The sequence below is a fragment of the Amblyomma americanum genome, chromosome 11 (genome assembly GCF_052857255.1).
Source record: "Amblyomma americanum isolate KBUSLIRL-KWMA chromosome 11, ASM5285725v1, whole genome shotgun sequence".
NCBI classification, from domain to species: Eukaryota; Metazoa; Arthropoda; class Arachnida; order Ixodida; family Ixodidae; genus Amblyomma; species Amblyomma americanum.
Genome location: NC_135507.1, coordinates 114,455,957 through 114,480,437, shown reverse-complemented (window position 1 = coordinate 114,480,437; position 24,481 = coordinate 114,455,957). Strand labels below are relative to the sequence as shown.

At 47.9% G+C, this 24,481-nt stretch overlaps 1 protein-coding gene across 2 annotated transcripts in view; it reads left to right on the top strand.

The window, feature by feature from the left end:
- LOC144110325 (uncharacterized) overlaps positions 1 to 6,030 on the top strand; it is a 172,143-nt gene extending 166,113 nt beyond the window's left edge. For both annotated transcript variants that reach the window (XM_077643178.1, XM_077643180.1), the window contains one exon: positions 5,851 to 6,030. The gene's annotated coding sequence lies outside the window, so the exon portion shown is untranslated. The remainder of the gene's footprint in view (positions 1 to 5,850) is intronic.
- The last annotated feature ends 18,451 nt before the right edge of the window (positions 6,031 to 24,481 follow it).

Sequence of the window (24,481 nt, the reverse complement as noted above, 5' to 3'; positions counted from 1 at the left end):
CGTGGTACGCACTCACGACTCTCTCGCCATCTTCTGATCCTTTGCGCCGTCTGCCGCCGATTGCATCTCGACCGAAACCAAAACCGTCTGTTGTAAACGGGAGAATATTCCGTTCCTGTCCCTCGTAACTCCTCTGACTACTGTGGCGAAGTCGCGAAACACTTTATCCACCTCGTCTTGCAGGACCGGGCACCTTCATGACAAAACACATTGATAAAGCTGAGATTTGGGCGAATTGGTAAGCAATCATGGTGGGTGAACAGCGCAACAAGGGTGGGAGTCAGCGCTTGTATTGCCTTTGTCCTGGCTTTGTGGCGCTGTTCACCCACCGTGAACCTTCATGACAATCAGACTGGGAGAGGAGGTTACTTGAACAAAAAGTATATAAATTCTGTATCTCAATATATGGCAAAAATGAGAACACCTACAGAGCTGCGCGCACTGACATCGCACAGCACAAGGTAGGTGCATTTGCGTTTCGCCTCCATCGAAACACGACCGCGACGGCCGCGTTTGATGGAGGCGAAACGCAAAGGTGCCTCTGTGCTGCGCGACGTCAGGACACGTTAAAGATCCCCAGGTGGTTGAAATTCCAGAGCCCTCCACTACGGCACCTCTTTCTTCGCTTCTTCTCTCAGTCCCTCCTTTTCCCCTTTCCTTACGGTTCGGTTCAAGTGTTCGCCGAGATGTCAGACAGGTACTGCGCAATTTCGTTTCGCAAGAAACCAATTGTCAAGTGCGCTCAAATTTCGCATTGCGGAGTATCTCAATCGTCGTGAGAATTATTCCAAACACGACCATTTGATTTTGGCGGTAGATTCAGCACGGACGAACGAAAGACACAGAAAGGGGACAAAACGAGCGCTGTCTCGCAACTAAGTTTTATTAAGAAGGAACGCAAATATAGATACAGAAAAACGGCATAGGTGCGATAGGCATGTAGTACAAAGATAGCGTAGAGGGCACTATCACCTCCAATGTTCAAAAACCAAGTACACTGCGCGGCAGATCAAAAAGGTGGCACGTCATGAGGCATCTAAAAATCCTCTCTCTTTCAAATAACGTGACCGATGGAGTGATGGCACAGACATCTTTTTTTCTTTTCAATAAAATACGCCTCTATAATCTCTCCAGTCCACTGAGAAAGAGAGAGAGGATTTTTAGATGCCTCATTACGTACCACTTTTTTATCTGTGGCGCAGTGTATTTCGTTTTTGAACTATGGAGGTGATAGTGCCCGCTACGCTATCTTTGTACTACGTGCCTATCGCTAATATGCCGTTTTTCTGTATGTATATATTTGAGCTCCTTCTTGATAAAACTTAGTTGCGAGACAGCGCTCGTTTTGTCCCCTTTCTGTTTCCTTCGTCCCTCCGCGCTGAATTTACCGCCCAAATGAACTACATCAAATTCGCACAACTCACCATTCTTCTACGACCATTTGAACATGGCGGAGGGGGTGGGGACAGAGGGGGTGGGGACAGATACGTGGCGCCGACCTATAATCATCATCACTATCATCATCAGCCTTACTACGAACAATGCAGGGCAAATGCCTCTACCATGTCTCTCCAATTAACCCTGCATTTTGCCAGCAACGCCCACCGTATGCCTACAAACTTCTTAATCTGATCCGCCCATCTAACCTTTTCCCGCCCCATGCTACGCTTACTTTCTCTTGGAATCCACTCCGTTGCCCTAAGGACCAGCGGTTACCTTGCCTTCACAGTACATGCCCTGCCCAAGCCCATTTCTTCATCTTGATTTCGACTAGAATGTCATTAACTCGCGTTTGTTCCCTCACCAACTCTGCCCGCTTCCGGTCTCTTAACGCTATATATATCATTTTTCTTTCCGTGGCTCGTTGCGTTGTCCTTAACTTAAGCTGAATCCTCTTCGTTAGTCTCCACGTTTCTGCCCCGTAGGGGAATACAGGTAATATACAGCTTTTGTACACTTTTCTCTTCGCGGATATTGGTAAACTGCCATTCATGATCTGAGAGAACCTGCCATATGCGCTCCACCCCATTCTTATCCTTCTAGTTATTTCCCTCTCATGATGAGTATCAGCTGTCAATACCTGCCCTAAGCAGACGTATTCCTTCACAACTTCCAGGCTCTCGCTGCCAATTCTGAACTGCTGTTTTATTGCTAGACGGTTGATCATTACCTTTGTTTTTTGCATGTTCAGAGCCAGCGTTCTGCTCTGCTTGTCTACCTGATTGATCACGATCTGCAGTTCACATCCTGAATGACTCAGCAAGGCAATGTCATCAGCGAATCTGAGATTATTTAGGTATTCTCTATTAACTCTTATCCGAAACTATTTCTAATTCATGCCTCGGAATACCTCCTGTAAACAAGCGGTGAAAAGCATTGGCGAGATCGTGTCTCCTTGCCTGGCGCCTTCCGTATTGGAATTTTATTGCTCACTTCATGGAGGACTATGGTAGCTGTGCAGCTGCTATATATGTCTTCCAGTATTTTGACATAAGGCTCATCTACACCCTGTTTCGCAAATGCCTGTATGACTGCTGAGGTTTCCACTGAGTCGAATGCTTTTTCGTAATCAATGAATGCTATATATAGGGGTTGGTTATATTCTGGGCATTCGTCTATCACCGTATTGATGGTGTGAATATTATCTATTGTGGAATATCCTTTACGAAAGCCTGCCTGATCATTTGGTTGATTAAAGTCTAGGGTTGTTCTGACTCTAACAGCGCTTACCTTCCTAAATACCTTGTAAGCAACGGAGAGTAGGCTGATCGGTGTGTAATTTTTCAAGTCTTTGGCGTCTTCTTTCTTACGGATTAAGATAGTTTGTGTTCTTCCAGGCTTCTGGTGCGGTCGAGTTAATAAGGTATTGGGTATACAGGGTGGCTAGTTTTTCTAGCACAATCTGCCCTCCGTCCTTGAACAGATCTGCTGTTACCTGATCCTCACCAGCTGCTTTTCCCCTTTGCATTGCTCCTAAGGCTTTCTTTACTTCCTCTTTAGTTGCTGGCAGGATGACACATTGCAGTGCGAGTTGAGTTGTTGTACGCGCTCCTGTCTCTCTCATTATCGTTTTGATTACATTGGCTACTGTATAGATTTGTGTAGAACTCTTCGGCTACATTAACTATCCTCTCCATATTCCTAATTACATTGCCATCATTGTATCTTAACGCATACATCTGGTTTTACTAGGCCTAGTTTCCTCTTCACGGCTTTTAGGCTTTCTACGTTGTTTGGAGCATGCTCGATTCTCTCCATATCAAACTTCCTTATGTCAGCTACACCCCCCGCCCTCTCCTTATGCTAATTTAACTGCTATAGCTCTACTAGTTAAATTATGTCCTTAGGGTTAGACGCCCTCATGCTTTGGCGTTCTTTCATCAAATCTTTCGTCACCTGAGATAGCTTGCCGAACCGTCCTAACCGCCTACTTCAACTGCGCACTCCGTAATGAGAGCTGTCACATTATCGTTCATTTTATGAACTTTAAGATCGTCTTCCTCATTTAAAGCTATATGTTTTGCAGCGATGTCTTGAATTCCTCTATTTTCCCTCTAGGCGCTAACTCTTCAAGTCTAAGCTAATTCGGGACCTTATACTATGCTGTGGTCGATACAGCGCACCTTTCCAAAGACGTCCACATCCTGAACGATGCCAGATCGAGCGCACAATATGAAGTCGATTTCGTTTTAGTCTCACAATTTAGGCTCTTCCAGGTCCGCTTCCTGTTCTCTCGTTTGCGGAAGAAGGTATTCATGATCCGTAAATTAGTTCCCCTATCTGCGAATTCTACTAATAGCTCTCCCCTGCTATTCCTACCGCCTGCCGCCCGGTCACCTGCCGCCTGGTCGCCAACCTGCTTCTTGCCCATCTTCGCATTGAAGTAGCCCATCAGGACAGTGTACTGTAATTCTACTTTGTTCATTGCCGATTCCACATCTTTATAGAAGCTTTCAACAGTCTGGTGATCATGACTGTATTTAGGCGCCACCTTCCGCTTATACCTCTTATTAAGCCTAAATACGATAGGTTCCGACCTTTCGTTAATAATATAGGACCCCTCTACGTTACCAGCTATATTCTTATTAATGAGTAATACCACACCTCGTTCTCGTCTACCCGCTAATCCGCGATAGCACAGTATGTGCCCGTCCTTTAGTACTGTATACGCGTCACCTGTCCTCCTAACTTAACTAAGCCCTATGACATCCCTTTTAATGTCCGCTAGTATCTTGAACAGCACTGCTAGGCTAGCCTCACTAGATAAGATTCTAGCGTTAAACATTGCCAGGTTCAGATCCGAACGGCGGTCTTTTCCGGAGCCAGAGATTCTTAGCACCCTCCGCTGCGTCACAGGTCTGACCGCCGCCTTGGTCAGTTTCTCCGCAGCCGCTGGGTACTGATGGCCGAGGGTTAATTGGTTTGTTCGTAGTAGGTTGTGGCGAAGTTCTACAACAGGGTGGCCAAATCCAGGCCTGGTGAGGGAGTGCGTTGTCATATCATATATGATGATGCAATGGGAAGTACTCAAACATTATAGAAAGTGAAGATTTTTAAAAATAACAGCGCGGAAAACGGAGTCTTCAAGGGTAGGAAACAAAAGAACAAGCGCTGACTCAACTAAAGTTTAATCAAAGGAAACAGGCAAATATAAGGGAACAGGGAACAACCGAACAACAAAACCGCAAGGCACGTGCACTATGTTACTGTCAAGATAGGCAACTTCACTGTCACGCAGGAGCAGGGATGGTTTGCTGATAATAATTGGTTTTTTGGGGAAAGGAAATGGCGCAGTATCTGTCTCATATATCGTTGGACACCTGAACCGCGCCGTAAGGGAAGGGATAAGGGAGGGAGTGAAAGAATTGGCTAAGATCAAAGGTTTGCTGATGCACAATCTTGTTTTTTTTTCACATTTGGTAGGCTTCTACGATTTCCCTGGTCAATTGGTCGGCGTGTTCATACGATATGTCACTATAGTATAAGGAAGTAAAACATGATTGACACCCTCGGCAATGATCAAAAATGTGTCAATCATGTTTTCCTTCCTTATACTATAGTTACACATTGTATAAACACGCCGACCAATAGACCAGGGAAATCGTAGAAGCCCACCAAATTAGAAAAATACCAAGATTGTGCGTCAGCAAACCATGCCTGCTCCTGCGTGTCAGTGTGGTTGCCTATCTTGACCCAACATAGTGCACGTGCCTTGTGGTTTTAATGTTCGGTTGTTGCCGGTTCCCCTATATTTGCCTGTTTCCTGTGAATAAAGTTTTGTTGAGAGTCAGCGCTTGTCCTGTGTTTTCTACCCTTGAAGTCCCCGTTTTCCGCGCTGTTATTCTTAAAAATCACCAACTCGTCCGCCTAGCTATCGTGTAGAAGGTGAAGACTCAGGCATGCCATATAAGGCAGCGAGAACCGATTCCAGCCGGAGTATTGGCGTAAGAAAAACATTAGACGCTCATTGTAGATACCATAGAAGGCAACCTAAAAGTTATCACACGTTCTTAAAGAATGTGATTAACATGGCCCCCAGGTCGTTTGCTCTTTCGCGCAATATCCATTATATTGAGGCTAGTTAGAGCATCTGTTTCTAATCACAGCATGCAGCCGACACTGTGGGCAGCACAAGTGACACCGATTTTGCATGATGATTCTCATGTGGGATCACTGAGCCGGCACTGTACTTTCTAGTTACCTGTGGTAGCCAATGAATGCATGCGGTTTATGTAAATGCAATCAGTACGCGTCTCACCCTGCTACTTCGCGCATTTTCGTTGCGCTCAAACGTCAATGAGGGGCCTGGCCCGTTCGAGCTGAGTGTGGTTCCGTCTCTTTCTTTTGCAGGCACACTGTGCGCCTGGTTCCCTCTCGATTGGCTGCGCAGTTTGCCAAGTCAGCTACACGTTTATGGGACAACAAGAAGCTGCTGCTGTGTGACTGTCCATCGAATGGCACTTCTATATTTACAATGGCATTTTGGGCTGCGACAGGTGCAAAATTAAACACGGCTTTAATATAAAACTATGCTTCTCCCTGCTGTGTTTTTTTACTAAGTGTGCGAATTGTTTTGTTTAGTTGCGGTTTATGCGAGTTTAACATCCCAACTCGGCTCAGACTATGAGGAACACGGTAGTTTAGAGCTACGGAAATCTCGACCCCCCTGGGGTTCTTTAACGTACACCAACATCGCGCAGCACATAGGCCTCTAGAATTTCGCCTCCATCAAAATTTGTCCGCCGCAGCCGGGATCGAACCCGCGTCATTGGGGTCAGCTGCCGAGCTCCATAACCACCGAGGCACCGCAGCTTAGTGTTCCAACTGTTGTATCTTGACTGTATCGCAGGCTTCTCATTTTGTCAATGTGTCTGTATTAAAGGAAACCTGGTAGAAAATTTTAAAGGCAGTTGTGCAAGTATGCTCCCACCCGTTGTCAACCGGTGTGATCGCACTGCTGTCATATTGCCTACCTGAATAGTGTTCTCTAAGGCCGCGAAGCACAGGTATGTTGCGAACTGTCAATGTTACATGCCACGTGAGTTTCCCGTCTTCCTCAAAAAAAAAAAATGACGGGCCTCTGAAATGGGGCGCACCCAAATTATTCGTCATAATTGGAGTCAACTGTGACAGCTTAGTCATTTTTGTTATTGTGAATTGGCTTCAGCGGGCAAAATGGCACGGTTTGGTACCGCAATCAGGATTCAAGCCTACAAAACATTACTGCATAGGTAAGGGCTGCAAGGGAAAAAAGCTTACGTCTGACATGGGTGGAATTGATGACATTACCCATTCTGTATCATAGCAATTTCTTGAGCCATACTGCAGTGTAAAGCGTAAATTGCGCCTGAAAGAGAAGTGTACAACAGCTGTATCTTACCGGTTCTCACCTACGGGGAAGAAACGTGGAGGCTTACGAAAAGGGTTCAGCTCATGCTAGTCGAAACCAAGAGGAAGAAATGGGCTTGGGCAGGGCATGTACTGCGAAGGCAAGATAACCGCTGGTCCTTAAGGGTAGCGGAGTGGATTTCATGAGATGGCAAGCGTAGCAGGGTGCGCAGAAGGTTAGGTGGGCGGATAAGATTAAGAAGTTTGCAGGCATAGGGTGGGCGCAGCTGGAAAAGAACAGGGTTAATTGGGGAGACATGGGAGAGGCCTTTGCCCTGCAGTGGGTGTAGTCAGGTTGATGATGATCATGATGATGATGATTTTGCTATTCGATTAGCACCGGGCATTTATTATTTCGTTTCTGGCAGAGGTGGCACCGACAGAGGGTCGTGGCCTGATTATTTTTCTGTTTCTACCTGTTTACAGGTTGGTGATTTTGTTTTTGGGACTTTGCGAGCAGTGCTCGCTTGTATTTTTTCCTCTCTCTGCTACATATCCGCTGCCAGTGTATTTTTACTTTTTGCTGTAACTGCTGTACTGATTTTTGCTCTTTTTGCTTTTTGTTGATCTGTCCAACTCCGTTTTGAAAGTGACAATTTCATTATCTCCACTGACTATAAAGTATGCCTGGCCTGCAATGTGCTGCTGCCAGGGACAGGGTTTCTAAAATGCACGGAGTGTAATCAGTTATATCACACTGGAAAATGTTCTGGCGTGACGCAATGTTATAAATCGAAGAAAGTTTACCCAAATGATCCGTTGAAGTGCCCTACTTGTAGTACTGCAAGAATGCGTGGTGGTAGCACCAAGAAATTAAGCCAGGAGCTTGATGTTCAAACCGCAAGGAAATTAAGCCAGGAAGTTGATGTTCAAACTGCACTTGCCAACATCATCAGTAAGCTCGAGACACCGGGACCCCTTTCGCAGAAGGTTGACAACGTTGAATCATCTATTGCTCTGATATCTTCGAAATACGATGAAATTGTCGTAACCATCAGGATGCAGGACAAGGACCTTAAGCAAATTAATAAACGAGTTGAACAAAATGAGATGAAGAGCAGTACTGCAGATATTGCTCATCCTCATGCAACCCTTGACGAGCTGGAGAGGCAAGGAAGGTTCACGAACCTAGAGATTCATGGGCTCCTTAAAATTGATGGTGAGAATGAGGACCTAATAAGTAAGGTAAATGACGTTCCTAAGGCTATTCATGTACCTGAACTGACTGCTGCTCGTATATGGGCCTGAACAGGTTTCCTACGAGGGAAGTCAAGGAGGCGGTTGTTAAGATCCGTTTTCTGAAAGAGAGCGTGATATTTGGCTTTCCAAAAAAAATATTCTCGCGGAAAAGCAGCCTCCCGTGTTCATGACACAGAACTTGTCGAATGCAACCAGGAAGCTACTCATTGCTACCAAACAGTGGGCAAAACAAAATGGTTAAAAGTACGCCTGGTGTAGAAATGCCAAGGTCTTCCTTCGTGAAACGGACGGGTGCTCTGTTCATGTGGTCAAACCCTTGAACGACCTTGCTAGTGCAGTATAATATTTTTCATTGCAAGTGTTACTTTTTTTAGCCATGGACAATTTTTTGTTTCCCCATCTGGATATGTTCAAATAGTTAATGAATTGCCTGTGCCGTCTCTTACATTTTTGCAATTGAACATGCGGTCAGCGCTGAACAAATAGGATGAATTTTGTGTTTTTCTAGAAAACATGAACATTGCATTCACAGTTTTAATGATGACAGAGACATGTTTCGCAATTGATGATGTGTTTCGTCTCGAAGGATTCAGCAATATTTTTTTTTAATAGGAAGACAAAAAGAGGTGCTGGTACGTGTTTGCTAAAATTTTAAATAAGGGATAAGTTACGAAAAAATTGCAGAAGTTTGTCATTCTGAGCCTGATTTATAAATGGTTTTTGTGCAATCAGGATGCATTATTCTTGTTGTCCTTTACGAACCCCCTGTTGGTTGTGTTCAAAGGTTTTTATTGCGGTTTGAAGAACTTTCTTCGTTTGTCTTGACCCATTACTATACATTAGTGCTTGGCGGGGACATAAATATTCATATGATGCAGAGAACTTTCAATCAAAACGAACCTATCCACGCTTCCGGATTCATATTTCATGACAATTGTGCTCATTGCTCCTACGCGCATAACTTCGAACACTGCTACACATATTGATGTTTTCTTAGAAATTGCCTCCAGAACGTGTACGTGCAGGTATGATTGAAGTATCTATCAGTGACGATTTGCCAGATTATGTAATTTCAGAGAAGTAAAAAGGACTGGGTTCTAGATCGATACCATCAAATTTTGCTAAGGACATAACTACAGACACTTTGGGTAGGTTTATGCGCGACGTTAGTCAAACAAATTGGGACAACGTATTCTCGTCGTCTTCCGCGTAAACAGCGTATAATGCATTTGTAGGTGCATTTTTCTCCCTGTATAAAAAGCATTTTCCATACAAGATGATTGTGAAACCGAGACCAGCGCGTAAACCGTGCATTACACCACACTTGTTGAAAATGATAATAAATCAACAGAATAATTTGCATAACACGTTTCTGAAAAACCGCAATGTGGATGCACTACAGGCATTTAAAAAGCTCTTATGGTATCAAGAATACTAAACATCTATGGCAGCAGCTTTCTTCAGTTATCTTTTCTCGTAACCAGACTTCTGATTTTAGAGAGTTAACTTTAGATAACAAAAAGTTAAAGAAAGAAATGTTAGCAAATATTATCAACGAATATTTCACATCTCTTCCACAGAGTACGATACCATGTACCTATACGGTGTCAAGTATATATTTAATGAACCGCTTACCCAGGTAGTTCCTGCTCATTGACAAAAGTCGGCGAATCGGTCTCTTGTTTTGGTGTGACGCTCGTTGTGTGTGCTACGAGGGTCCGCGTTCGACGGCGCGGCGTAGACGGAGCCCCCAGTGGCGGCAAAAGCACTCAAGGGAAAGCAATTCAGCTGGAAGAGAGGAGATCGGCGACAGCCGGTCTCGTTTTGGAAGCAGCCAGCACACATGTTCCTACTGTATATGGCTGCAAGCAACTTGAGTGGGATTGCTTTCAGGCCTGTCGCAATGGACCGCACGGAGAAGACCCAGGTGACAGCTGCGTCCAATTACCGAGCCATACTCGTTGAGAGTGAACGACCAAAACGAAGGGGTTTAAGCACAACCGGACCCCCTTTCCATAGTGTCGGCACGCGTCGAACGCCGCCGCCGCCGCCGCGGGGAGACGGGCGTTATCTTCCCCAATTGCCGAGACCGTGCCGGGGACAAAGGGCCTCATTTCGGCGGGCCTGGCCCCGTGACAAGACGGCGGGCATCATCACCAACACTCCCGAGCACACCCTAGGACAAGGGACCACTTTCCCGGCCTTTTAGTGACCTCGCGTTCCGGCCTTGAGTGGCGAGTGTCATTTGATGGAGAACGGAGGTCGGTGCCCCGCGGGAACCGTCAGCGGGCCAGAGACCGTCTACCACAGCCGACGCTACCTCAACGACAAGCTTCTTTCCCTCGGACTCAACACGTGACGGGGGCGAGACCATAAGTGCGGTGGTGTGTTTGTGCGCCCAAGTGAAAGCCCTAGGCCCCTCCCACTCCGGCGTGGGCGTCCTCAACCTAGGGAATGTGGGGAATAAGAAGGATAGAAATATCGTCAAGGAGTACGGAAGAGAGAACGCTCAGGACGACATCGTTCGCCAAGGGGGCCTTCAGCGCCGAAGCCCGACGGCGGGCAGCTTCTGCCAGCAACCGTTCGAGCTCAACTCCGGAGCCCCTCCATCGTCCCCATGAAGTCGTCGGCACGTAAGCTCGGACACCCCAGCCTCTGATGTATAATCATAATCATGTATAATTATTGAATATATCTGTTTGTTTAAACTGAGCCATACGGTGTCTCTTTGCCTCTCCGTCCCGTGTGGAATTGCGCATTATGGGGGGGTCGTCACACTGGTGTCAGAAGTGGGGTCTCAAAAGCGAATGTCCTCTGAATGCTGCGACATTCATGACTCCAAAATTGCAATCAAAAGGGAATCACGGGACTGATTGTGGGACTTTTACCCCCATTTGAGAGGCTTGAGGCACCGGAGGGCTTGAGCGAAAAAAAAATGTCTGTATCTGAGGGAGCTCCCACTCCACAGCCGTCGCTCGGAGCAAGCATGCTGGCATTAGGAAGCGTCATTCCGACGTTTACGGGAGATAAGACAGGGGTTCCAATCTGCGATTTCTTTTCCATGCTAGAAGAGATTGGGAAAATGGGGGGATGGTCCGATGCTCAAATGCTGGGAATGGCGAGGTGTAAGATGGCAGGAGCTGCTCATGATTTTGCATGGCGAGACGAAAAAGTAAAATCCACAAAATCATTAGCGGAATTTAAGAAGCTCGCGTTTGAGCATTTCGACACTGAACCACGTCACGTGCGGGTACAGAGGTTCCGTGACGCCGGACAGATGGTAGGGGAGGACGTGCAAACGTTTGCGTCGCGGCTTCAGCGCCTAGCACCCGATACGTTAAGCAGGAAGGAGGAAGGAGACCAGCTAAAGAAGAAATACGCGGAGGATCTACTTAAAGAGGAAATGACCGCTTTGTTCGTGGCTGGTCTGCAAGACCCCGTGCGCCGGTTCGTGCTCTCGCGCAAGCCGAGCAATTTCGACCAAGCCGTGGCGGCCGCATTGGATGAGGAACGAAATCAGGCGTTAACGGCAGCCGCAGCGAGAGTAGGCGTCATAGAGAGAGCGGTGCTCAACCCTGAGGTTGCTCTCTTGACAGAGCGGTTAGATCGCTTAGAACAGCTGCTATCTCAGCAGGTGGAACGCCAGGTTGAAGCGCGCGCTCAACAGCGCCCATTCGCTGGAAACCGGAGACCGCCACAAAGCTACAGGCGCGGTATGCGAGATTTTGAAGAATTCGTATGCTTTTCTTGCCAGGGTCGCGGACACATCGCCAGGTTCTGCCAAAACGTGCGCCGTGGGGAGCCACAAAGAGAAGCAGGCGAGACACGCCCTAAGCAAGCCTACAGCGGGGCTCCAGATACCGAGACAAAAAACTAGATAGTCCTCCCCATCCTGAGGAGCGTGGGGAGGGAGCAGTGGATGATGAGGTGGTGGTGGTTTGTGTGGCCGACGAGGCATGCCCTGTTGTGCGTTGCAAGTTAAATGGTTGTTGCATGGAATTGTTGATAGATACGGGGTCAAAGATGACATTGCTTAAGGAGAGCAGTTTTAACACGCTTCGAAGGAAGGGGGACCGCGAGGTGTTGGAAGCGTCTGGTGGTATGGCAACCAAATTTGTAGGCATAACGGGGGATTCTCTTGGCATAAGTGGACTCTACCGGTTACACTTCTGTCTCGGCGGAATTGCATTGGAGCACCCCTGCTACGTATGCCCGGACACGGTGTCTCTGCCAAACGGAGTGTCAGATATATTAGGGCCGGATTTTTTTAGAAAAGGGAAGGTAGTAGTCTCATTCTCTGAGGAAGAGGTTAATGCGGGCGGCTCAAAAGTTCCGTTTTTGAACAGGAGAGGGGCTGAGATTCGCATTACCAATATTGACACCCGTCAAACTGTGGGATCATTGGAGAAGGTATATTCGCGGGTTTCCGTCAGGCTGGTCGATGAGGCGGTCGTCCTTCCTTGGTCGGAGCACATTTTGTACGCGTGTGTGCCTTCAGATGTAGAAAGCGGCGCCGTGGGAGTGCTTGAGCCGGTCGACTCTCTCAGCAATGGCCTGAAGGCAGCCGCGTGCCTCGTGACAGTTAATGACACCCACAGAGTGCCCCTACGGGTGGTTAACTGTAGCCAGCAGCCACTGAGCCTTCCCAAGAACAAAACATTGGCTTTCTTCACCTCTGCGTTAGAGAAACGTGAGCCCACCGATACGGTACTCGCAACTGTAGAGCATGCTAGTCCTTCGGCTGCTCCAAAGGCGTCGTTCGATCTTTCTCACGTAAAATCCAGGAAGAGGGAGGCTCTGGCTGGTTTGCTGAACGACTACTCGGAGGTATTCGCCGCGTCCAACCTGGATTTGGGCTGCTGTGGCGTTATAAAGCACAGGATAGAAACCGGCACTTCATCGCCCGTTTACCAGCGTGCGTACAGGATTCCTTACTCCCAACGTGAGGAGATGGAGCGGCAGGTGCAGGACCTGATTGATCGCGGCATTGTCGAACACTCAAAGTCACCCTGGGGAGCACCAGCACTATTGGTGGAAAAGCCAGATGGCTCGTATCGATTGGTAGTGGACTACCGCAAACTAAATGCCGTAACTCGCATCGATCCATACCCCATCCCCAATATACAGGAGACGCTTTCTCAGCTGGGCTCTGCCAGGTACTTTACGGTAGTGGACATGGCGGCGGGATTCTGGCAGATAGCAATGGATCCGGCAGATGCCGAGAAAACGGCATTCAACACGCCCTCAGGGCACTATGAATGGAAAAGAATGCCGATGGGTCTGGCCGACAGCCCTGCTGTCTGGCAGAGAACCGCTGATGTTATCCTGGCAGGTCTTCTGGGGAGGCTGTGCTTCGTGTATATGGATGACATAATTATATACAGTGACAGTTTTGAGAACCATTTGCGCGATATTGAGCAGGTTTTGGTGCGACTAAGAGGAGCGGGTCTCAAGCTGAAGCCCTCTAAGTGCCAATTCCTCAAAAACGAGGTGAAATACCTCCGGCACGTTGTTTCAGCTGACGACGTGCGACCGGACCCTGAGAAACTAAAATGTGTCTCGGATTTCCCATCCCCGACTAGCGTCCGCCAGGTCCGGCAGTTTCTCGGCCTGATCGGTTACTACCGAAGGCACATAGAGGAGTTCGCCAAGCTCGGTAAGCCGCTCACCGTCTTAACAGCCAAAAATGTCGCCTTTCGCTGGGACGAAAACGCGGAGGACGCTTTTGGGGCCCTGAAAAGGAAGCTAATGAGTGCACCGCTGTTGCGCCACCCGGATTTTAATTTGCCCTTCGTTATGGCCACAGATGCGTCAAAGTTCGCAGTTGGTGCCGTGCTATCTTAGGTTATCGAGGGCAAAGAACATCCCGTTGCTTTTGCTAGCAGACAGCTGAGCCCCACAGAGCAAAAGTACGGAGCTACGGAAAGGGAGTGCCTCGCCGTTTTCTGGGCAGTAAAGCAGTTCAGATGCTACCTTTACGGCCGCAAATTCAAGCTAGTCACAGACTGCCATCCTCTGAAATGGGTGATGAGTGTCAGGAACCCTAGCTCGCGACTCGCTAGAGGGAATCTACACCTGCAGGAATACTGCTTTGAAGTGGAGCACAAGTCAGGAAAGACACATCTGAATGCTGATGCACTCAGCCGCACAGCTGCCGTGGCAGCTATAGATGAGTTTGTCCCCGTAGTCGACCCCGCCGAATTACGCACAGAGCAGTGCAAAGATCCTGACCTGAAGCGAATAATCGAAAGCTTAGAGGGCGCACCGTCTCACCCCGAACAGCTAGGTTATTTCATTGGCAAAGACGGCACCCTGTGTCGGCGCACGAGGCCAACCAGGAAAGGGAGACCAGAGAAAACCGCTTGGGAGAGAGTCGTCATACCTCGGTCTTAGACAGAAAGGGTTCTTCGCGCGTTTCACGATGCGCCATGCGCCGGTCATTTTAGCGTAGCGAAGACACGCAGGCGTGTGGAGCGTTTGTACTTTTGGAGTGGCATGCGACAGGATGTTAGAGACTACTGTGCGAAGTGTGATTCCTGTCTCGAAAGAAAAACACCCAAGGGACGAAGACCAGCTCCAATTCAGCCGTTCTCTGAGGTTTCGGCTCCCTTCGAGCGGACAGGTATGGACATAATGGGCCCATTTCCCACGACCACTTCCGGAAACAGGTACATTTTAGTATTTGTCGATCACCTTTCAAAATACGCGGAAGCGGTAGCACTCCCAGATCAGAAGGCAGACACGGTTGCAAGAGCATTTGTCGAACAGATCGTGCTCCGACATGGACCCCCGAGGCAACTCTTGACAGATCGGGGAACGAACTTCGTGTCGCAGCTAATGAGGAGAGTTTGCGAGCTGCTTAAGATCGCTAAGAAGCAGACAACACCGTACCATCCGGCTTGCAACGGCGCGGTGCAGCGACTGAACCAAACCGTGGCCGGGTTCCTGTCGCATTTTGTTTCGCGCGACCAGCGGTACTAGGACTTGTGGCTCCCGTATGCAATGTTTGCCTACAATTCCGCAGCACACGAGAGCACGGGCGAGTCGCCATTCTTTCTTCTCTATGGCCGAGACCCGGACCAGCCTAGTGAAGTGCCAGAGGGCCCCCGTCGTGTCCCATACGCTTCACTGGACGACTATAGGGTTGAGCTAGAATCGCGCTTGCAAGTGGCGAGGAACATCGCAAAGGAGGCCTTAAAGAAAGCGGCGAAGCGCAGGAAGGAGGTGCACGATCGCAGTGCTAGAGACGCGCTGTTTGATGTGGGGGACAGCGTGTACATTGAAAACTGCCAAAGGCAGATTGGGCTAGCTCGTAAGTTCCAGACTAAGTGGAGAGGACCGTGCGAGGTTGTCGAGAAGCTTTCTCCGGTAAACTTCAGAGTCCGAGACGTGAACCGGCGCTTGATAAAGATACACGCAAATCACCTCAAGTCGGCACCGGTTCAGTATTCACGAAATGAGGAAAAGGAAAGCGCGGATTTTGATGGGGACAGAAGTGAAGCGGAGCGCGCAGATAGTTCGCAAGAAACGCCCTCTCCTGCATTTGTTCGGCAGGCGCCAGAGGTGACGGCCGGAATGCCACCGGATTTACTTCATGCAATGCTAGAAGAAGAAGAAGCGCGCGAGGTCGCCGCGCAGATAACGCCAGGAGAGGCTCCTGCCACGAGCCCTCGCGAGTCTCAAAGCAGACAAAGGGTCACAGACTTACTTGGTATGACTCATGAAGGCCGATATCCGCTTCGAAATAGGAAAGCTAAGTCGGACTAATGAAGTAAACAGAGCGGAGTTGTGAACTGGTTAGAATTGTGTAATGCCGCAGCTCATAACATTTCTATGTGCTTATGTGTTAAGATATAGGAGTTGGTAGTTAAACCTTTCTGTCATTAAGTAACACCTTCACAGGAGAGCATGCGGAGCGTATGCAGAACCTGCCCTGCTTCCTTTCGTTATCTATATTTTTGTCTGTGCCGTGATCGTGCTAGAAGTGGGAGCTTCTTTGTAACTGTGGTAAATTTATTTCGTCCAGTTTGGAGTGCTGCCCCTGGAGACGCCAGTTATGACAGCTGAGGCATATGGTGTTGCGCAGTGGTGTTGAGTGCAGCGAAAAGTGTTTTGTCGGACGCACTGTGCGAGGCGATTCAGAAAGAAGGGGAGCTGTATGGACTCAAATGTTCGGAGAACATTCTTCTGGAAGGTGAGCGAGTGTGACGTTCCTTTTGTGTGCTACGAGGGTTCGCGTTCGACGGCGCGGCGCAGACGGAGCCCCCAGTGGCGGCAAAAGCACTCAAGGGAAAGCAATTCAGCTGGAAGAGAGGAGATCGGCGACAGCCGGTCTCGTTTTGGAAGCAGCCAGCACACATGTTCCTACTGTATATGGCTGCAAGCAACTTGAGTGGGATTGCTTTTGGGCCTGCCGCCATGGACCACACGGAGAAGACCCAGGTGACAGCTGCGTCCAATTACCGAGCCATACTCGTTGAGAGTGAACGACCAAAACGAAGGGGTTTAAGCACAACCGGACCCCTTTCCATAGTGTCGGCACGTTTCGAACGCCGGCGCCGCCGCCGCGGGGAGACGGGCGTTATCTTCCCCAATTGCCGTGACCGTGCCGGGGAGAAGGGGCCTCGTTTCGGCGGGCCTGGCCCCGTGACAAGACGGCGGGCATCATCACCAACACTCTCGAGCACATCCTAGGGCAAGGGACCACTTTCCCGGCCATTTAGTGACCTCGCGTTCCGTATTTGAGTGGCGAGTGTCATTTGATGGAGAACGGAGGTCGGTGACCCGCGGGAACCGTCAGCGGGCCAGAGACCGTCTACCACAGCCGACGCTACCTCGACGACAACCTTCTTTCCCTCGGACTCAACACGTGACGGGGGCGAGACCATAAGTGCGGTGGTGTGTTTGTGCGCCCAAGTGAAAGCCCTAGGCCCCTCCCACTCCGGCGTGGGCGTCCTCAACCTAGGGAATGTGGGGAATAAGAAGGATAGAAAAATCGACAAGGAGTACGGAAGAGAGAACGCTCAGGACGACATCGTTCGCCAAGGGGGCCTTCAACGCCGAAGCCCGACGGCGGGCAGCTTCTGCCAGCAACCGTTCGAGCTCAACTCCGGAGCCCCTCCGTCGTCCCCATGTAGTCGTCGGCACGTAAGCTCGGACACCCCAGCCTCTGATGTATAATCATAATCATGTATAATTATTGAATATATCTGTTTGTTTAAACTGAGCCATACGGTGTGTCTTTGCCTCTCCGTCCCGTGTGGACCTGCGCATTAGGGGGGGGGGGGGGGGGGTCGTCACATCGGTCTTCACTGCAAACTGTAGGAGCATTAAGAATAAAATAGATGACTTCGCTGCCCTCCTTGACATGAATCGGCCCTCTGTGGGGCTCGGATCCGAATCCTGGCTTGGTGAAACTGTTAGCGATACAGAAATTTTCCCTGGAAGATATGTTTGCTACCGCAAGGAGAGAAACTGTCGTGGGGGACGTGTCTTCATGCTAATCGACGAGGCAATTAACTCTAGCGTACTTTAAATAGAGGTTGGCCAAAGTGAGACCGTCTGGGCTTTCATTAGACTTGTAAATTTTACCACCCGCCGAGTGATCCGGGAAATTTTTTGCATGAGCTGAATGATGCAATTGAGGCTGTACAAACGGACTACAAGGTAATAGGAGGTGTCTTTAATCTTCCCGAAGTTAGCTGGGGGATCAAGGGCCTACTTCGAGAGTACAGAGTGTGTCAACCAACGCAATCATTGAAATTTGCTGCTCGTATACTCTTACTCCGTTGGTCCATCTGCCTACGCATGGAGCTAATATTTTAGATCTGATATTCACGAATGATCCCACGGCTGCGAGACCTCTTGTAGTACTCCCAGGTATTAGTGACCAGGATGTTGTTTTCTGTTATATAAATTTTCACAACGCAAAAATTGCTAATTGTGCCCTGCGACGCATTTACAGCTACGAAAAAGCCCGTACAACCGATATAGCACTTTTCTTAGAGGCATATTACGATGTCTTCGAAACTTTAGCGGAAACCGAAAGTGTGCAGACATTTTGGAACGTATTGAAAAGTAAGCTTCTCGAATTGCGCGATCAATATGTGCCATCATGGATAATGACGCCTCGACGCTGTAGACCTAAGCCTTGGTGTAATCGGGAGGTGCGCAGGACCACCTGAAAAAGGGCGACTACTTGTGCTGCATACAAGAAATCGCCTTCGTTCCACTTGAGCCAAAAACGGAAGCAAATAACTAAGGACATGAAACGTGTCTTGAAAATAGAAAAAGATAAGTTCTCCGAGTCTTTTTCTTCAAGGATGCAAAGGCGCCCACAACAACTCTGGCAACGTATCAAATTGAACGGCAAAGATGCAGTATCAGTTTCACCGCTCGAAGATGACGGCAAATTGATCCATATCGACCTTAGAAAAGCAAAAGTTTTCAAAGAGTCTTTAACGCTGTGTTTGCTGGTCACCTCAGGAGCCATGACTATAATGCGCACACAACCGGTATGGGCGCAGAACAAATGGAAGGGATCGTTTTTTATTTGCACGCAATTCAAACATTACTAGAAAAATAGAATGCTTCTAAAGCCACTGGGCCAGGCGGCTTACCATCTGCATTACTTTCTTCGTGCGCCGTCCCGTTATAAAAATACTTGTTTGTTATTTTCACAAAATCGCTTCAAGAGAAGAATGCTTTGCCAGATGACAGCAAATTTGCTCACGTCGTGCCAGTGCACAAGTCGGGGCCCCACAGTATCGTTTCAAATTACCCTCCGATCTCGCTAACGCGTATTAGCTGCAAAGTGCTTGAACACATTTTCTTTACAAACATAAGGAATCATTTGAACACTTTTTCGTTGCTATCCCCCCAGCAACACGGTTTCCGCCCTGGATTTTCTTGCTTCACGCAATTGAGCGAATTTACATATGATCTGGCTGGTGTCTTGGACGACGGATTCACTATTTACTGCTATATTTGGCTTTCCGGAAAGCCTTTAGTTCCCCATTCTTTACTGCTGGAAAATGTATCCTGGTACAACATACATTGCTCAGTTATTGCCTGGATTAAAGAATATTTACATTTGAGACGTCAAATAGTGGTGTTAAATGGAGCGCAGTCTGATCCGACAGACTGGTGTACCTCAGGGGTCGCTTCTGGGACCACTTCTCCTTTTAATATATAAATGATATATGTTGCAGTATTTCTTCAAAAATGCGTCTGTTTTAAGACGACTGCGTTCTATGCAGGATAATTCATACTTCCAACGATTACAGTGCCCTGCAGAATGATTTGTCCTTGATTACTAACTGGTGCCATAGTTTAGTTTAGTTTAGTTTATGGGGGTTCAACGTTCTAAAGCGACTAAGGCTATGAGGGACGCCGTAGTGAAGGGCTCCAGGAATTTCGACCACCTGGGGTTCTTTAACGTGCACTGACATCGCACAGTACACGGGCCTCTAGAATTTTGCCTCCATCGGAATTCGACCGCCGCGGCCGGGATTGAACCCCCGTCTTTCGAGCCAGCAGCCGAGCGCCATAACCACTCAGCCACCGCGGCGGCTAACTGCTGCAATACTTCATAATAATATTTGGTTTTGGGGGAAAGGAAATGGCGCAGTATCTGTCTCATACATAGTTGGACACCTGAACCGCGCCGTAAGGGAAGGGATAAAGGAGGGAGTGACAGAAGAAAGGAAGAACGAGGTGCCGTAGTGGAGGGCTCCGGAATAATTGCGACCACCTGGGGATCTTTAACGTGCACTGACATCGCACAGCACACGGGCGCCTTACAGTTTTTCCTCCATAAAAACGCAGCCGCCGCGGTCGGGTTCGAACCCGGGAACTCCGATCACTTTACGCATGGATATTAACGTGAAGAAATCTACTAGGAAAAAAAATTGTCATGACTTTTCATACAGTTTCAACGCGGAAACATTGTCAAAAGTTTTCAAACATAAATATCTTGGTGTTTCTTTACTGCAAATTTATCCTGGCGTCACCATATTGATTACATTACAAGCAAGGCTTTCAGAGTGCTCAGTTTTATTCGCAGAAATGCGATCAATTCACCGCCCAATGCCAAAGCGCTCTTGTATAAAACTAACTTTAGACCAGTACTTGAATATGCTTGTTGTGTATGGGACCCTTGGCTGCAGGTAGCTAGTCACGAGATTGAAACGATCCTGAATTTGGCCGTGCGATTTGTTAATGCCAATTTTTCCAGGAATTTTAGCGCCTCCGCTGCAAAGAATAACCTTGGATAGGAATCACTCGAGCAGCGAAGGAAACTTCTTAGACTGAAATTTCTCCGCAGTGTCTTTCACAATATAACTGGTATTAAACGGGAGCATTATCGGCGTCATCCCGAATATGTCTCACCGCGTCTTGGTCATGCCTTTAAAATTAAAGAGAACAGGTGTAAACGAACTTCTTCAAGATGTCCTTCTTCCCCCAAACAATTCGCGAATGGAATAAACTCCCACATGATGTTGCTACCATTACCTCCACTGATGTATTTTTTTCCTCTTTGTGAAATATGCATTGTACTTAAGCCCTTGTTTTTCTTAATGATTATAAAATTGTTACCTGTATGCTTGTTTGATTCAGTTGCTTGCCTATTTGCTTTTTACCTGCATTTTCTGCTTTTTCGACTGTGTTTGAGTTGTCTTGCCCCCTCCACTGTAATGCCCCACCTCGCTGTGGGTTTAGTGATAAATAAATAAGAGTCCCCACAATCCTGTCATAAATAATTATTTCAGGCTTCCTTCAGAATAATCAATACTTTTAGCTCCAGCAGATGCCAGCATTAACGCATTAACTGAATTTAAGAAAACCAAATGTGAAGATTTGGATGGTATAAAAATGCAACCAGTCATTTTCGTGCTAGACATTATCGCTTCATGCATAACGCATATTTATAACCTAGTTTTAAGTACAGGAATATTCCCTCACAAAATCATGATAGCAAAAGTTATAGTCTGGTTCAAAAGCTGTGACAGAAATAATTTAGGTAACTATAGGCCCATGTCCATATTGCCGAAGCCGTTGCAAAAAAATAATTCACTCTAGACTCTTCACTTTCCTCCATAGGCATTCCCTTATTACTTCAGCTCAGTATGTCTTCAGACCTGATTTATCAACGGTGGTAGCTTTGTTACACCAAAAGGAACTATTAATACGCAATATTGAGAATAAATTGCTGACACTAGGTATTTTTATTTATTTCTCGAAAGCCTTCGACCGAATAAACCACACCACTATGTTAGAAAAACTGCTTTGTTCTGAAATTCGTGCTATACCAGCTGATTTGTTAAGGAGATATTTATCAGGAAGGCATCAATCCGCTTGCGTAGACCGAGAATTGTGAACTACTCGCGATATTAAATGTCGCTCTCACTTTGGTGCGCATCTGATGATTTTTAGATGGGATTTCTTGTCAACAGCTTCAGCGTTAATTTCTTGTGGCGACCATGTCATCCATATGACAGACAGTGGTTTATCATCTGCTTTTTCTGACCGACATCATCCGCTCACTGCCGCAGCTGATACAGTTTTGCCTCCTCAGTGCAAAAAACTACTCACCGTTGTTTCTGAGCGCATCCCTGATGGGGACGTACTCATCGCACCATCTCATTGTCATTTTGTACGCGGAATCGCCTTCCCGTCATGTCTTGTCCGGTTCTGCAGCTGCTCAGCGATCGTAGCCGCCATGAGCACTAAACGCGAATCCCTTGTGCTGCCTAAAGGAACTTCACTCCCACGCGTAGTGGACGCTCAACCTATGTCCCTGATGGTGCCCTCCACCCCTCCACCTCAGCGGCCTCTTTCATCAGGCGTCTCTATTACTGTTCTATCAAAGACGATTAATCCGAACCTCACGCCGAATAAACGTCAAGGATTGCTCACATCGCTTCGCCATCACCAAGCATTTTTGAAGCCACTTCCCCACACCACCGCATCTTTACCGAAAGCAACTTGATCGTAGGCGACAGCCTTATCGGGTTTCTCTCTCCGAACGAAAAGTCATTGAAGAAAATGCCCATGCTATGTTCCGCTGCAATATTGTTCTCCCTCAACAAGCCCATGGCGCTCCCCACTAGTGTTAGATCAAAAAAAGGACGGCTCGGTACGATTTTGTGTTGATTACCGTGCGCTCAACAAAATTACCCGCAAGGATGTCTACCCTATGCCACGGATTGATGACGCCCTTGATTCTCTCCAAGGCGCCGATTATTTCTCCTACGCTCCGGTTATTATCAAATACCTATGCACGAAGACGTCAAAGAAAAATACGCTTTCGCAACTCCCGATGGCCTCCACAAATTGCCCCTCGACCTTTGTAACGCCCCAGACACATTTGAAAGAATGATCGATGCTGTACTTCGTTGCCTAAAGTGGAGAACCTGTTGGTGTTACTTGGATGACATTGCTATCTTTTCTTCAACTTTGAACGACCATCTCACCCACCTGAATGAAGTTCTAGAGTGCCTCGCTTCGGCGAGCCTTCAGCTCAAAACCGAGAAGTGCCACTCTGCACAGAAGGAAATTAAAATTTTGGGACATCTAGTTGGCCACGATGCCATTATAATAAACACCAGACGCGGTCGTCTTGTCGTTTCAGCCTAGACTTCCTTCATATTATTTTAAGTGTTCATAGAAGGACAAATAATGAATAAAATGTTAAAAGCTTGTTTGAAATGCCCATTTTTATATCTTAGAACTTTGAAAACCTGCACAACAAAAGTGATTGCAATTACAACCACACATTTATAAAAGCCGAAATTTGAAACTACTCCCAAATTTTTAGAAATGACAATGAGCTATTAATTGAAAAAATTGTATCTCCAGCTGCCGTGATGCCGAGGTCAGAAAGATGCATGAAATAAAAAGCGCGTGTTTGGGAAAGTTAAAAACAAAGAACCTAATACCTCAAAGACTTACCCTTAATTAGGTTACCGTGATGGAAACATTAGGAATGTACCCCTCTGGGCCAATTTCAATCGTGAAGTTCACTTTCACGCCCCCACTGATGTGATTGGCCGAGTGTTTTCTTTGACCGTGCCATAGGAAACTCATGTGAACCAAACTGTCAAACAATTAGGGATAATAACTGGTACGATTAAACTGCTTCTTTACAACTCACTGTTTTATTCTCACATTAACTACCGTGAGCTGGTACGGGGCGCTCCTACGGCATCCTGTCTGTTAAAGATCCATATTTTGCAAAAACCTCATTAGTCATGTTTTTGATGCCGACTATTGAACACCCAGCTGCAGGCCACAACTGGGAAACAGAGGCAAAGCATTACACAGGTGCGCACACGGGTCGTCGCTACTGCCAAATGTAGCAGGACGCGATAAATTAGTTCCTTTTGTAGCGTCAGGGACGGCAGCGTTCGGGGCGTATCACAGCGCAGGCGTAATGGACGCTTTCGCTGTTCGGAGGCAAACTTGATCGGCTGGGCGTCTGGGCTTGCCCAGGCGATGGGCGTTTTCAGGGGCAGGCCACAACTGGGAAACAGAGGCAAAACGTTACAAAGGTGCGCACACGGGTCGTCGCTACTGCCAAATGTAGAAGGCGATGAAACAGCTCCTTTTGTAGCGTCAGGGACGGCAGCGTTCGGGGCGTATCACAGCGCAGGAGTAGTGGACGCTTTCGCTGTTCGGAGGCAAATTTGATAGGCTGGGCGTCTGGGCTTGCCCAGGCGATGGACGTTTTCAGGTGCAGGCCACAACTTGGAAACAGAGGCAAAACGTTACACAGGTGCGCACACGGGTCGTCGCTTCTGCCAAATGTAGCAGAAGGCGATGAAGCAGCTCCTTTAGTAGCGTCAGGGACGGACGGCAGCGTTTGAGGCGTATCACAGCGCAGGCGTAGTGGACACTTTCGCTGTTCGGAGGAAACTTGATCGGCTGGGCGTCTGGGCTTGCCCAGGTGATGGACGTTTTCAGGTGCAGGCCACAACTGGGAAACAGAGGCAAAACGTTACCCAGGAGGTGCGCACACGGGTGGTCGCTACTGCCAAATGTAGCAGGAGGCGATAAAGTAGTTCCTTTTGTAGCGTCAGGGACGGCGGCGTTCGGGGCGTATCACAGCGCAGGCGTAATGGATGCTTTCGCTGTTCGGAGGCAAAGTTGATCGGCTGGGCGTAGGGGCTTTCCCAGGCGATGGGCGTTTTCAGGTGCATGCCACAACTGGGAAACAGAGGCAAAAAGTTACACAGGTGCGCACACGGGTCGTCGCTACTGCCAAATGTATAAGAAGGCGATGAAACAGCTCCTTTTGTAGCGTCAGGGACGGTAGCGTTCGGGGCGTATCACAGCGCAGGAGTAGTGGACACTTTCACTGTTCGGAGGCAAACTTGATAGGCTGGGCTTCTGG